This window comes from Sus scrofa, chromosome 9, assembly GCF_000003025.6.
Source record: "Sus scrofa isolate TJ Tabasco breed Duroc chromosome 9, Sscrofa11.1, whole genome shotgun sequence".
In the NCBI taxonomy this organism is placed as follows: domain Eukaryota; kingdom Metazoa; phylum Chordata; class Mammalia; order Artiodactyla; family Suidae; genus Sus; species Sus scrofa.
The window spans coordinates 72,769,335-72,782,663 of NC_010451.4; the positions used below are offsets into that span (position 1 = coordinate 72,769,335).

At 41.8% G+C, this 13,329-nt stretch overlaps 1 long non-coding RNA gene across 2 annotated transcripts in view; it reads right to left on the reverse strand.

The window, feature by feature from the left end:
* Positions 1-13,329, reverse strand: part of LOC102161391 — a 152,943-nt gene that overhangs the window by 2,513 nt on the left and 137,101 nt on the right. Inside the window, exon 2 of one of the 2 annotated variants that reach the window (XR_002347037.1) lies at positions 6,258-6,414. The exons of the other annotated variant lie outside the window; for it this stretch is intronic. This is a non-coding gene — a long non-coding RNA (uncharacterized LOC102161391). The remainder of the gene's footprint in view (positions 1-6,257; positions 6,415-13,329) is intronic. 2 annotated transcript variants of the gene reach the window in all.

The following is a 13,329-nucleotide window of genomic DNA, read 5'->3' on the forward strand; positions in this document are numbered from 1 at the left end:
CTGCCTTTGGTTGAGCTAAAAGGTGTGTGCGTGTTTTAAAGAGATCATTCAGATGAAGCAGTGAAGGACTAACAGTGTGGGCGAATGATGATAAAGCAGGATCTGGGAGAAAGGAGGATAAAGAAATTCACCTGGGAGAACCTTCTGTGAATGGCTTGGTGGCAGGGATACATGAAGAAAGCACATACTGAGGTCGCAGGACCAAGAGATGTTCCTCAGTGCTCTACATATGGCATAGCCAGACAACCAGGTTCTTTCAGAATGAACAGCATTCTATGTCTATCCTGTTATGCAATGAATGAGACTGCATAGTGTATGTGTCCATATTCATGGAACTCTTATGTTGTCTCATTATGAATGTTCCCTGAAAAGAATATAGAATGGAACTCTACGCAGAATTCTCAGAATGCCTAGAAGAAAGTACATAATAGCACAGTTCTGTAGATCAAACCTTTTACTATAAATGAGAGGATCCCATTTTTATTTTTATTTATTCTTTAATTTTTTTAATTAAAAAAATTTAAGTCTTTTTGTAAAAAAAAAAATTTCAGTATAGTTGATTTACAGAGGATCCAGTTTTTAAACCCTACTATAAATTTGTTCAAGGTTCCTCATAGCTTCCTATCCCCAATACCTAGCACAGTAACTGGCAAATATTTTATATCCAGTAAATGTTTGTCAATGAGAAAGTTGACTTTGTATTCTTTATTCCTTCTTTTTTGAGACAATCTATTGATTTCCTTCAGGGGGATATATTAGAATAAATTTTATACAATCCTACCAAAATTTAAGGATTGGTGTGCTGATTTCAGGATCCCAGAAACGCGTCTCCTCTACCATCTGTTCCTTTCCCTTTTAGCCCTCTTCTCTAAATCCTACAATCCTTCCAAGGCCCAACTCTTCCTTAAAACCTGGGAGATATCCTCAGCTCAACATCATCTTTGCTTTAACTTCTTGAGGTCATCTGCCTCCTACCTTCCTAAAACCTTGATGCTCTGCTATCTACCACCCTGAGATCCCGGAGAGCATCCACTGTGCCTTGCTCCCCTTGGCAATGTCCCGGCACCTGGCTGTGGCATCTGGCAACAGTGGGTGGTCAATGAACGCAGCAATGGCTCTTGTCTCTCTTCATGCGTGTTACTGAGTCAAGCAGGGACAGAGCACACTGGAAGATGGTGATATCACTGGAATAACATTTGCAAGTCAAACGGTCTTCCACTTTGCTCTAAGGGATTAGAACAAGGTCATCCTGCTACTTTGTGTGGATTTGTTACCTTTTCTCTTGTGTTGCAGATATTAGTCATTTAAAACATTTTTGTCTGAAAGAAAACATGTTGAGATAAATTTCTAAATTTGTCTGAAAGGCAAAGTCTAAAATCTTATTCGAAAGAAAATGTGTTTAGATAACGGTCTCCATTCCCTACCCCTGAAAATTCTGATTCAGTGATTTTTCTTTGGAAAGAACAAATACTAAACTCTGAGGTAAATTAGATTCTGTGGAGCCCAGAAACTGGAAAGGCTACTAATTTTATATGCCAATATCCTTAATACCTATGTGAGTGTCTCCTAAAGGGCAGAATCCTTGATCTCTAAGTCAGGAGCTTGTGTTTTATTCTCAGTTCTTCCCTTCTCAGTAATAATTCACTGTCCCTTCAGGGAACAGATATTTAACCTTTCTGACCTTCAGTGTCTATGCCTATTAAACGAATTTGTTAATCATTCAGGACGATGTTATGAAAACAGTTTGGAGAGAGGCAACAAAGAGTTTTACCTTTGCAAGAGAAGATTCGAGAATGTAATGAAGGTTGCTGGTCCCTGTGAAAGTTTACGTGAAGTTGGCTACAAACTATAGGTGTGATCTTGGGCAACATGCTCAACCCCTGGGCCTTAAGGTCCTTGTCAGTAAAAATGATGATTGGACCGGATGATTCGTATGGCTGTTGCAACTTAAAAATGCTATAGTCTAATCCAGCATGCTGTGCTTGGCACCACCATGATACATCTGTTTTTACAAATCCCCTAAACGGGAGTAATGCCAGAGGGTAAGACTCTGACGTTAGCAACCCAGAGCGGGGTCTGGATTTCAAATGTGAATTATATTGGGGTCTCTCTCATTTAACCCTCTGGATTTTCAACACTGAATAGGAATGAAGACTTCTGGAAAAACATTAGGAGGATTCCCTAGCGTTTTCATTAGACATGAGGAGAGAAGAGCTGGGTTTTAACTTTTTTTTTTTTTTTTTGGCTAAAACTAAATATGCTAAATTAAATTAATCAGCTCTCATTAATAAAATGAGATAAATGAATTACAATAGTACACATAGAACCAGGGTACTCAAAATGAGAAATACTGGAGGATCACAGAAACCCTTCAAAGATGCCATGAAGCATAACTTTGGGAGATGTGACGTATCTGTAAACTACCAAAAACATCAGTGGCTGCCAGCCTCCCATGAGGCAGTGGGAAATGGGGGAGGGGGGCAGGAGGGTCAAAGGTAGTGTGCACTGATTCTGAGGGGCTCTGGCGAAAAACAGAAATTCCGAGAACTGCTGATGCAAAGGCATTATTAAAACCTGTCTAGAGGAACAGACTATTGCTTCCATGCTTTTACTTTCTACCACATCAGCCCATGTGCATGGTTTTAAGGTCCTCCCTAAGGAAAGGAACATTTAGGCAGTTGGAACCAGAGAGTCCGGGATTAGAAGCTTGGCTCCACCATGTGACCTTGGACTAGGTTCTTAAACTTTCAAATCCCTGGTTTCCCTCACTCATAAAGCAGGAATACTATTACCCGCCACAATAAGTTTGTGTGAGAATTAAAACCCCCCACCACATTCATTTTGCATTTAGCGGACACTTAACAAACACTAGTACACAATCAGTATCCCTTTGGGGAAATCACACTGCCTATTCTTTCCCTCTTAGGGACAACCGACCCTCAGACTGACATGCCAATCTTTTTAACTGGATTGAAACATCCACCTAATGCAGAAGGAGCAACCCTAAAACAGAGCACGCCTACAATTATCTTGGGCTTTGACAAAACCACCACTGTCCCTGGGTGTGTGAGGAATGGAGGCAAGAGAGCGTTGTCTCACCTGAGACCCCTCTCTCCTCTCCAGATCTCATCCCAGTGCTGCGCAGTCTCCTCCATCTGTTCCTCATCGTCTTCCTCACTCCTCTCTCAACACATGGCTCTGTTCTTCTCTTTTCCATGGCTTTGCTGTGGCCGAAGGGCTGCCTCATTCTGCCCCTTAAATCTGTATCCCACACTTGCTGACATTTGTCTCAAAAGCCCTACACTCCCGCTGCCTCCCTGCGAGGTCCCCTCCCTTGACCCCACCTCCATGATCACTGGCTCCTACTTACTTCTCCAGCTGTTATCCTGTTTGTCATCTTCTCAATCTCCTCCCTACACTTCAGTCTGGCCTTTTCAGCCTAGCAGAAGTTTCCTTAGATGACACCACCTTTCCTACCTCATAGTCTCTCCTTAGAAATTCCCATCTCCACCACCCTTTTAAAATTTTATTTAATTTTTAAAAAATTCTCAGGGATGTTTCCTCAGCTTCTTATTCTTTGATACTCACAGGCTTCCTTGAGAACCATTTTCCTCCTGCTTTCTTAACCCTACCCATGGGCTGTCAGACCCCTGGACCACCCAGTTCCTAGACTTCTGTCCTCCATTGTTTCCTACTGAGGTTCCCCAGGATGATGGACTCCTGCAAAGTGGGGTCTGTGGCTTTTATTTCTTCATCTCTAAATCCTAGCCCAGAGTCAGGGAACAAGAAGCGCTGGTTGTGGTGGTGGGGTGGGGGTGGGGGGTTAAGGGAGGGAAAGGATTGGAAGTTTGGGACTGGCAGATGCAAAGTAATAAACCATAATGGAAAAGAATGTGAAAAAGGATATATATGTATAATTGAATTGCTTTGCTATAGCAGACATTAACACAATATTGTAAATCAACCATGCTTCAATGAAACTTTTTAAGAGGGACAGGCCCTGAAGCATGGCAGATGAATGTCTCTACCTTTGGGTTGCACCATCCTCACCTCGCCTCCCTCGACACAGGAACACATAGAATGGTTGATAGAAAGCACGTGAAGTTGAATTACTCTGACCCACCTGGGTTCATGCTGACCAGGAAGAGCTATGAGATTCAGGCAAGGAAGCTTCAACATGATTTAGGCAAAACACAAAACTGATGTAAGAATTTTGAGCAGAGAAGATGGCTCTTGGAGCAGTGAGAGGATTGAAGTCGTGTGCAAGGAAGAAAACTGGAGTCAGGGAAGCCAAGTTCAAGGCCCCTGCCAGTGCCAAAAAGAACCAGGGTGATAGTTAGGAATGGGAAAACGAGAGAGAGAATTCAAAGGAAACATATCACAGGATTGGGTTAGTAACAAAATAAACAGAATAATGAAAAGAGTTAACATGTTCATAGCCACCAGGGTAACAGAGCACTTTACATAAGTTAACCTATTTAAATCTCCTATTTATCTCCATTTTGCATACAATGAAACTGAGGTACAGGACCAAACTTCTGAGGCATTGCGTGCAAAATATCACAATAATTACTAATATAACACTAATTTTCTCCATGATAGATTAAAGAAAGATGGCAAAAGGAGATGGCTTGGTGAAGGCTTAGCAGTTCTACTTCTGAATTTGAGATGACAGCCAAATGAAAATATCCAGTGGTCACAGAGAATGGAGAGTCTTTCACTTTTGCCTGGTACATCTTAATGCCCAGCCACCATCCTGGAGAAACCCACTGCTGTTTTCATATGCCATTCAGCTTTCCCCCTTTCCTCTCTGCAGGAGCAGTTGCCTGGGTTGCTCAGAAGGCCCCTGTGCTTTGGTATAATTCTCTGCTTTGGCCAGCGTGATCATTTTCGAGCAAGATGCCCACGTTTTCATTTGGAGTGGGCCTGCAAATTCTGGGCCTGCCTCTCTGCTGGAACATCTGGGATGGACATTCCAGATGTGGGCACTCACTTCAGGCCTCCTTCACCTTCAGGGGATGTTTGCTCCTTTCACTGCTTCTGTGAAACTGTTCTTTCCCACATCATCATTGATGCAGTCAGCGGCAGCTTTTTCTTCATTGTCAAGTTTTGCACTTTTTTTTGGGGGGGGGTCTTTTTAGGGCCACACCCGTGGTATATGGAAGTTCCCAGGCTAGGGACTGAATGGGAGCTGTAGCTGCCAGCCTACACCACAGCCACAGCAACTCAGGATCCGAGCCACATCTGCAACCTACACCATGCTCACGGCAATGACCGATCCTTAACCCACTGAGCAAGGCCAGGGATTAAACCTGAATCCTCACGGATACTAGTTGGGTTTATTACTGTTAAGCCAGGATGGGAACTCCAAGCTTGGAGCTTCCAATGCTGCTTTTGCATCTTTTCTCAACATACTCTCCAATCTTAGCTGTTGGGACCCATGATCTCTGCCACTTCTTGATTTGATATTCTTTTGTTGCGCATTGCCAGCGTTTCCTCTGGGTCCTGCCCCACACCTGGCGGTATCTGCAAAGACTCAATCAGCGACTGAATTGTTCTTCTGTAAGTTCATTTACTCCCATATAACATATCAGAGCTTCCCCTATGGTATGTATATAAAAATGGATTGCCATCATCTTTGTCGTAGTTACTGCCTGGACCCTAACCACAAACCCGACCTGATTCACTCTCATTTTATCTACCTGTTCTGGATTTTCCACCTGTTGACCTCATAACTCTTCAAATTGATGGCCTCTTCTCTTTCTGTTGGACTTCACCTTTGACTTCTCTATTCATCCATGCCACAAGGCATTCCCCAGTTCCAACTGTTTTAGGTCACCCTGGGAAATGCTTGGCTTAACCCAGCCCTGTTCCCTGGCCTTTCATCTTGACCAGGTGCTGAAGGCTGATGCTCCTATCGAGTTTGTCTTAGCTCTGCTCGTGTCCTCTCCCCTACCTCTGCACATCTGTCTGACGCTGAAGCCAAACAAGACTGACATTGAGTTCTGCATGGCAGAGCCACCTGACCCACCTTGCTCCTGACCATGTCTTTGCTTTCTTGAGTAGCCCACTACTTCTAGGCAGTGCTAGTCTATTTCCCTAGTCGGTTCTCTGGCTTGCTTTCCCAAAGATTATTTCCTATCTTCTTTTGTCCTCTCAAATCTCCAGCACGTTCTTCCCCTCCTCAATGTCATTATGACCTCTTTGCTTTTTATTTCACTGAGAAAATAGAAGTAATCAAGGGAGAAATTCCATACACTTCATGCTTAGTCTTCTTGAACTGCTTTTTCCACTGTCTCCAGGACTCCACTGTGCTGCTTTTCTTCTCTCGTGGCCACTCTGATTCGCTCTCCTGGCTGGTAATTTTTCTTCTTCCCAACCTCTAGGTTGGTATGTGGCAGTCCATTTGGGTTGCTGTAACAAAAGTACCATAGATTGGGTGGCTGAAGCAACAAACAATTCTTTCTCATAATTTGAGAGGGAGTGAAGATCAGGGAGCCACCATGTTGGGTTCTTGGTGAAGACCTTCTTCCTGGTTTAGAGACGGTCATTTGCTGACTGTCTCCTCACATGACAGAGAGCAGTGAGACAAGCAAGCTCCCTCATGTTTCTTCTTCTCATAACAGCACTAATCCCTTCATGAGGGCTCTACTTTTATGACCTAATTACCTCCCAGAGATCCCATCTCCAGATGCCATTGCACTGGGGTTGAGGGTTACAACATACACATTTGGGGAGGATGCCAACATGGAGTCCATAATTGTGTTCTGAGGATTAATTCTTACACCTCCTTTCTCCTCTCTTCACTCTCACTCTGAGTCACCTCATCTAGTGCCATGACTTTAAATATCGTTTGCTTACGGATCCTCCAAAATTTATATCTTCATTCATATTTTTTGGCCGCACCTTTTAAGTTTCTTGTGCCAGGCATTGAACCAGTGCCCAAGCAGCTACCTAAGCTGCTGCAGTGACAATGCTGGATCCTTAACCTGCTGCACCACAAGAGAATTCCATTTAGATACACCTTTTTAATTCTATCTATCTGACATCTTTCTGCACAAATGTGTCAAAATTAACACATCCAAAAGTGAATTCTTCATTTTCCTCCCCAGTCCAACCCCCCCACCCCAGTTTTCTCCACCTTAGTAAATAAAAAGCTGCATTCTTCTGTTTCCTTAGTCCAAAACCTAGCAACCCAGAATGACCCTGTTCTCTTATTCACACCCTATATGCATCCCCATCAGTAAATCCTGCCAGCCCTACAGTCACACTCCAAGCACTAGAGCAACAATTATCATCTGTCACCTGGTCTCTTGCAAGAGCCTCCCAACTGGTCTTCCTGCGACTATCCTTGCCCCTCTGCCTTTTCCACACAGGGTCAATGTGATGCTTTGAAAGTTGAAGTTAGATCATATTCCTGTTCAGCATCAAGACCCTCCAGTATCATCCTGTTTCTCTCAGAATAAACTCTAAGTCCCTTCCGTGGTTTACAAACGGTCCAGAGTCTTGCCCTACTTCATCCATGGGCTGCTTCTTCTCATCACTCCCTGTCTTGTTTCCTCTGCTGCAACCACACTGGCCTTCTCGCTGTTCCTCAAACCCACCAAGCATGTTTATGCCTCTGAGCCTTGAGCATAAGCAACTTGCTGTTCTCTCTGGCTGAAATGCTCTTCACCCAGACATCTGCATGGCTGTCTGTCTCACTTCCTTCAGGTCTCACTCAAGTCATCAGAGGGACCTTCTCTGACTACCCTGCATGAATTACACCTACTCCAGTCTCTTTCTACCCATCTTACTTCACTTTATTATTCTTTCTTAACACTTCTCATCTGACACAGTATAGGTTTGTTTATTTGTTCATTATCATTCTCCACCCTACCTCCCAGAATGTAATCCCCAGAAGAGTGGGAACTTTGTTTTGTATACTCTTGTATCACTGAAATAATCACTTGGCACATAGTGGGCACTGAATAAATATTTGTTCAATGAATAAATAAACTTTCCTCCTATTACCCAGGCTTGCAACTAGCCAGCCCTTGGCTGGATTTATTAATCAAGCATACTTATTTAGAATAATAACTATCTATAATATATACCTAAGAGTGCAAACCTCCTAAACATAGGTATTTTATATCCAACTAATATTCTGCTTGGGGTCTTCAAGTGGGAGTTTTCATAAAGGCGTCACTTTATGGTAATTTGATTCACATACTGTAGATTAAATTATATCTAAAATTTCTAAGACAGTAAAGTCAGGATATTCAATTGATTGAGATTATCTCTTATACTGGACTGTGTGTGTAACAAATGCAGACGTTGTTCAAAATATTTTTCTCACCTCACATAAAGAGTGGGAAGCGGTTTGGAAGGCAGAAGTGGCCAGATTCACAACCCACCAGCTTCTTTCCTATCATCTTATTTCTGCAGGTTCTTGCACACCTGATGAGGGCCAGTCAGGGGGAGCATAGTGCCTAAGAGGAGGGGCGCTAGAGCCAGGTTTGTTGGTTCAAATCCAGCCTCTGCCACCTGTTAGCCTTGTGTCCTTGGATAAGTTACTTAACTTCTCTGGGTTTCTTTCTTTCTTTTTTTTTTTTTTTTTTTTGTCTTTTTTTGCTATTTCTTGGGCCGCTCCCGCAGCATAATGAAGTTCCCAGGCTAGGGGTCGAATTGGAGCTGTAGCCACCGGCCTAAGCCAGAGCCATAGCAACGTGGGATCTGAACAGTGTCTGCAACCCACACCACAGCTCACGGCAACGCCAGATCTTTAACCTGCTGAGCAAGGGCAGGGACCGAACCCGCAACCTCATGGTTCTTAGTCGGATTCGTTAGCCACTGTGCCATGACGGGAACTCCTGAGTTTCTTTATCTGAGTTAAGACTCTCTGCTTCTAGGGTTGTCCTGGGGATTTCACAGGTTAATTCATGTAAAGCACTTACAGGATTGGCACATAGAACATGTGTGTTAGAGATGATTATTACTAATATTCCTCCTGATAAAACAGCTGTCATGTCTTAGAGTTTTAGTGTCCTTGTTCCTGGGCACCTGGCCCAGGATTTACTCCACAGTACTCTGTGTCCAATTGGTACAGCCACCACACCCTTGGAGCCTTGCTACTCGTGTCATTATGTGCTCTGTCTTTTCCCTTCCTTTCCTCCATCACTCCCTCCCTCCCTCTTTCCCTCTCTCCCTCCCTTCCTTCCTCCCTTTCTCTCCCTCTTCTTGCTTTTCCTTTCCTTCCCTCCTTCAGGTCTCACTCAAGTCATCAGAGAGACCTGATAATATACACTTCCCCTCCTTTTTCCTTCTCATAATTTTCTGCCTTTCCTTGCTTTACTACTTCCTCTCTCCCACACCGCACAGTCTGTTCTACATTAGCTCTCTCTTTCCTCTCCTCCATTCCTCTGCTGTTTCTTTCTGCTCTCATTCACAGAGTAAGCGTTCCAGAAGGAAGGGACCTGTCATGTCACCAGGCAGAGTCCACAGAAGCAAATCTTTCAGAGCTCTCACTTCCTGGGTAGAATTTTGCTCTTTCAAGCAGCCCCTGCTTTAGAGATCAGAGGCCCTTTAGCAAAGGCAGTTTGCTACTCAGGTTAATCAGAAATGCCATCTCAGCACTTTTAACCCATGTGTGGGTTATACCAGCAGCATCCAGGGCTTTAGAAAACATTGACTTGTCTTATCAACAATCATGGGCTAACCGTAAAATCAGCCATAACCAATTGTATTGCTTGCTGCTCCTAGGGGGCATCAATGAAATAATGTGGTCGCTTTGGTGCCTAATACAGTTAGATTCCAGCGATGGTGAGAATGTAGGAAGGAATGAAAGACATGTTCGGTGGAAACATTTTTTTTTTCCTTTCTCCTATTAGATTAGAGACTCCATGAGTGAAGGGCCCAGGCCTGCTGTATTTTCAATGTATACAACGAGTACCCAGCTTAGTGCCTTACTCACAATACATGTTCCATAAACAAACTCTCCCTGAATTTTTCCTTCTCAAGAATTAGACAAACGTGGTCAACAATTCTGAGTACACAAAGAAGAAAAACATGAATAAGGACAGTGCTTTATGTGACTGTCATTCAGGTAGCTTTGTAAAACATAAAAGTCTAAGCAATAAATTGTCACACCAGTAAAAATATTTTATCATAAATCTCTATAGTTCTATGAATTTTTGTAGCATCTCTTTATGGGAATTACTACGAAAAAGTATAGTGCTATGGAAACATATTTGAATTCTATAACTTATTACTCTATTATTTGGGGAACTAGTGCCTACTGTTGTACCATATATATCATATACCTTGAAGACCTTTTTGCTGAATAAATGCATGAATGATTAAATGGATGAAGTTATACCCGCATACATTCAGAATGTTTGAATGTACCCAAACATTATGGGTACAAATACCCAAATAATCACTACCCAAATAATCTATATGGGTTGATATTAGAACATAAAATCAAGTAAGTCAAAATTATATTAAATCTAATGTTATCTTTTATGATTTGAAAGGCACCTCAAGATCTTTAGGTTACAAAATTTAAAGACATCAACTAGTCACCCCCAAATATAACTTAATCTTTTTGGTCTACCAGTATTTTACCAAGCCTTTAAAAGCAATATGCTTTTTCAAGTTGTCTAGTCATATGGATTCTGAATAAAAAGCAATTTTATACTCTGGTTGGAAAGACTTAAAGAGGCTACATTACATGAGAAAGACAATATAACACTAAACTAAAAGTGATTAAAATGATTGTACTTTAATTTTTCTTTAATACATTTGTATCTCATCATATTACATTTCTTGACCAAAATGGTTTGTACATCTCTGTTGCTTGAGCAGGAGGAAATCATTATAATGAAAAGAGTTATTGAAAATGGTCCATGTTGTGTAATTCCCAGGATAAATGGGCTGAGTAGCAAATATTTCTGTTGTGAACTGTTTTATACTGAAATGTGCATTATTAAACCCATTTGTTGAACACATTGAAAGATCGAATATCTTCCTAACCCGACACTGGAAAATGTTTATTCACCATTCTTCTCCTTCCTCTGCTCAGATCTTGTTAGATATTGTTTCTGGGTTTTCTGGAATCTATCCACATTAGAGGGGGAAAAAAAATCATAGACGAAGAAACCAGAAAAACAGAATTTACAGCTTATAAACACATATTTTAAACAAGATCATAAGAAATTTAAAATAGTACACATAATAGAAATAGCATGTGGGAAACCATATAGAACAATGTGGTGGGTGACTATTTTTTTACACACTATCATCAAGACCCTATATTTATGAAGAACACAAAGTACAATGATCATCAGGATATAAGACGTCGAATGTAGTGAAAGAATGCTAGTGATCAGGATGGTTTTGGGGCGATGTCATGCACCTTTGATTGTTTAAGTATGTTATTTTACATATACTGTGTATTTAAATAATATACACTTAGCTATTGACCTTTAAAACACTGTGTATGCAATCAAATTGCTTTAATTTCATTTAGAATAATTACATGTGGCCCGATTCCATGTTCCAATTATCTCCCCCAAAAAAGCCTCTGTTGAAAATTCAATGGAACCCCCAAAGACTGAGGGAATTAACAGCAGCTGGACTGGAAGGAACAGAAAGCAGCCTTCCTTTCTGATGACCCTTTTCTTTCTTTTCCAGTAACGCTACTTATCTAGAGTTGGATTGGAAGTAGGACATCTAGATGTAGATTCATTTACTGACTCCGTTCACTCCATAAATATCCATTAAGTGCCTAGCATGTACCAGCTTGGCACTAAGCACACGGATATAAGAATTTGTTAATATGGCCTTGAACTTCTGATCGCACAGTTAAAAATCTAGAGGTGGAAGTCAGATAAATGTAGTAAAAGTGTCTTTGAAGCAGACGGAAATCAAGGGAAGTTTAGTGGAGAGATGTGGAAGGGATATAGGAGGCCAGTTATATTTGATCCTTCAGGAAGTCTTTGCCGTGAATGATCCTGGGAAGATACAGGAGGCCTTGAGGTCCATAGAATTATGTGCATAGAGCCATTAGAGGACTATTCCCAGCAATGAATCAGGGGTTTTTTGTTGGCATTCCTGGCACTGTAGAAGTGAGCAAGAGTGTGTTACAGGAAGCTGGAGAACTCCCAGATTTTCTCCAGCAATATTCTTGAGCCTAAAGAGAAAAACTGGACAGTATGCATGGTGTGGGTTTGCCCACTCATGTGGTGGGTCACGAGAATGTGACCAGAGCCTCACTGTCAGAGAAGGCAGTAACAGGGGCTGAGCAGCGTGTTCCTGGATAGGTTAAACTACAAAGGATTTAGTGTTGACTGAACTTGGTGAGCAGAAAGCAAGGCGGGACACTGGAAGGGGCAGGAATACCGTAGTGGATATGGGGGGTTGTGTGTGAAGAACAAACATTCCTAGTGCCTGTAATGGTTAAATTCAGGGAGTGATCTTGCTGGTGCTTGGCTGAAGTAGGGTGAAGTTGGAGGACTGAAGTAATAAGATCATGGGACTCTACAGTTAAGGATGGAGCTCAAGCATGAATTTTGAAGATGTCTTCAAAGATGTCTTTGAAGATGTCCATTTCTGATGGATCTCTGGCATGAAATTTGAAGATGTCAAAAGTGATGATGAGGTCTGAGGATGTGCAGGAAAATCATAGGCCAGGTGTTATGTTCATCTAGAAAGGTGGAAGTAGGTCTCACAGGAGTTCAGTAAACAACAGCTGTGGTGCACTTAAGATAGTGGAATACAGGCTGATGTCAATTTTATTTTATTTTATTTTTTTGGTTTGTTTTGGTCTTTTTAGGGCCACACCTGCAGCATATGAAAGTTTTCAGGCCAGGGGTCGAATCAGAGCTATAGCCAGGGCATGCACCACAGCTCACAGCAATGCTGGATCCTTAATCCACTGAGCATGGCCAGGGACTGAACCCACATCCTCATGGATTCTAGTTGGATTCGTTTCCACTGAGCCATGATGGGAACTCCTGATGTGAATTTTAAACAAGGAGGAAAAAGAAGTGGACAGTTGAGTAGTCCAAAAGTTTAAAGTATGAGCTTGTAAATTATTAGAGGAAAACCCCATAATATATGGATGTCTTCAACTTGTTTGGAAGACATCCATATACCATATGTAATCAGACAACCACTTTTTTTTCTAGATTCAAATAAATGTTAATTTGCTTTATTTTATTATCACTGTAGATACTGTCTCTGATAATAAAACGATGTTATATTTTATATTCTTCTTTGATTTCTTTCTGACACTGCTTTTGCAGTATTTCTTCATAGTCCCCCAACTTTAAAAATGTCAAATAGTAG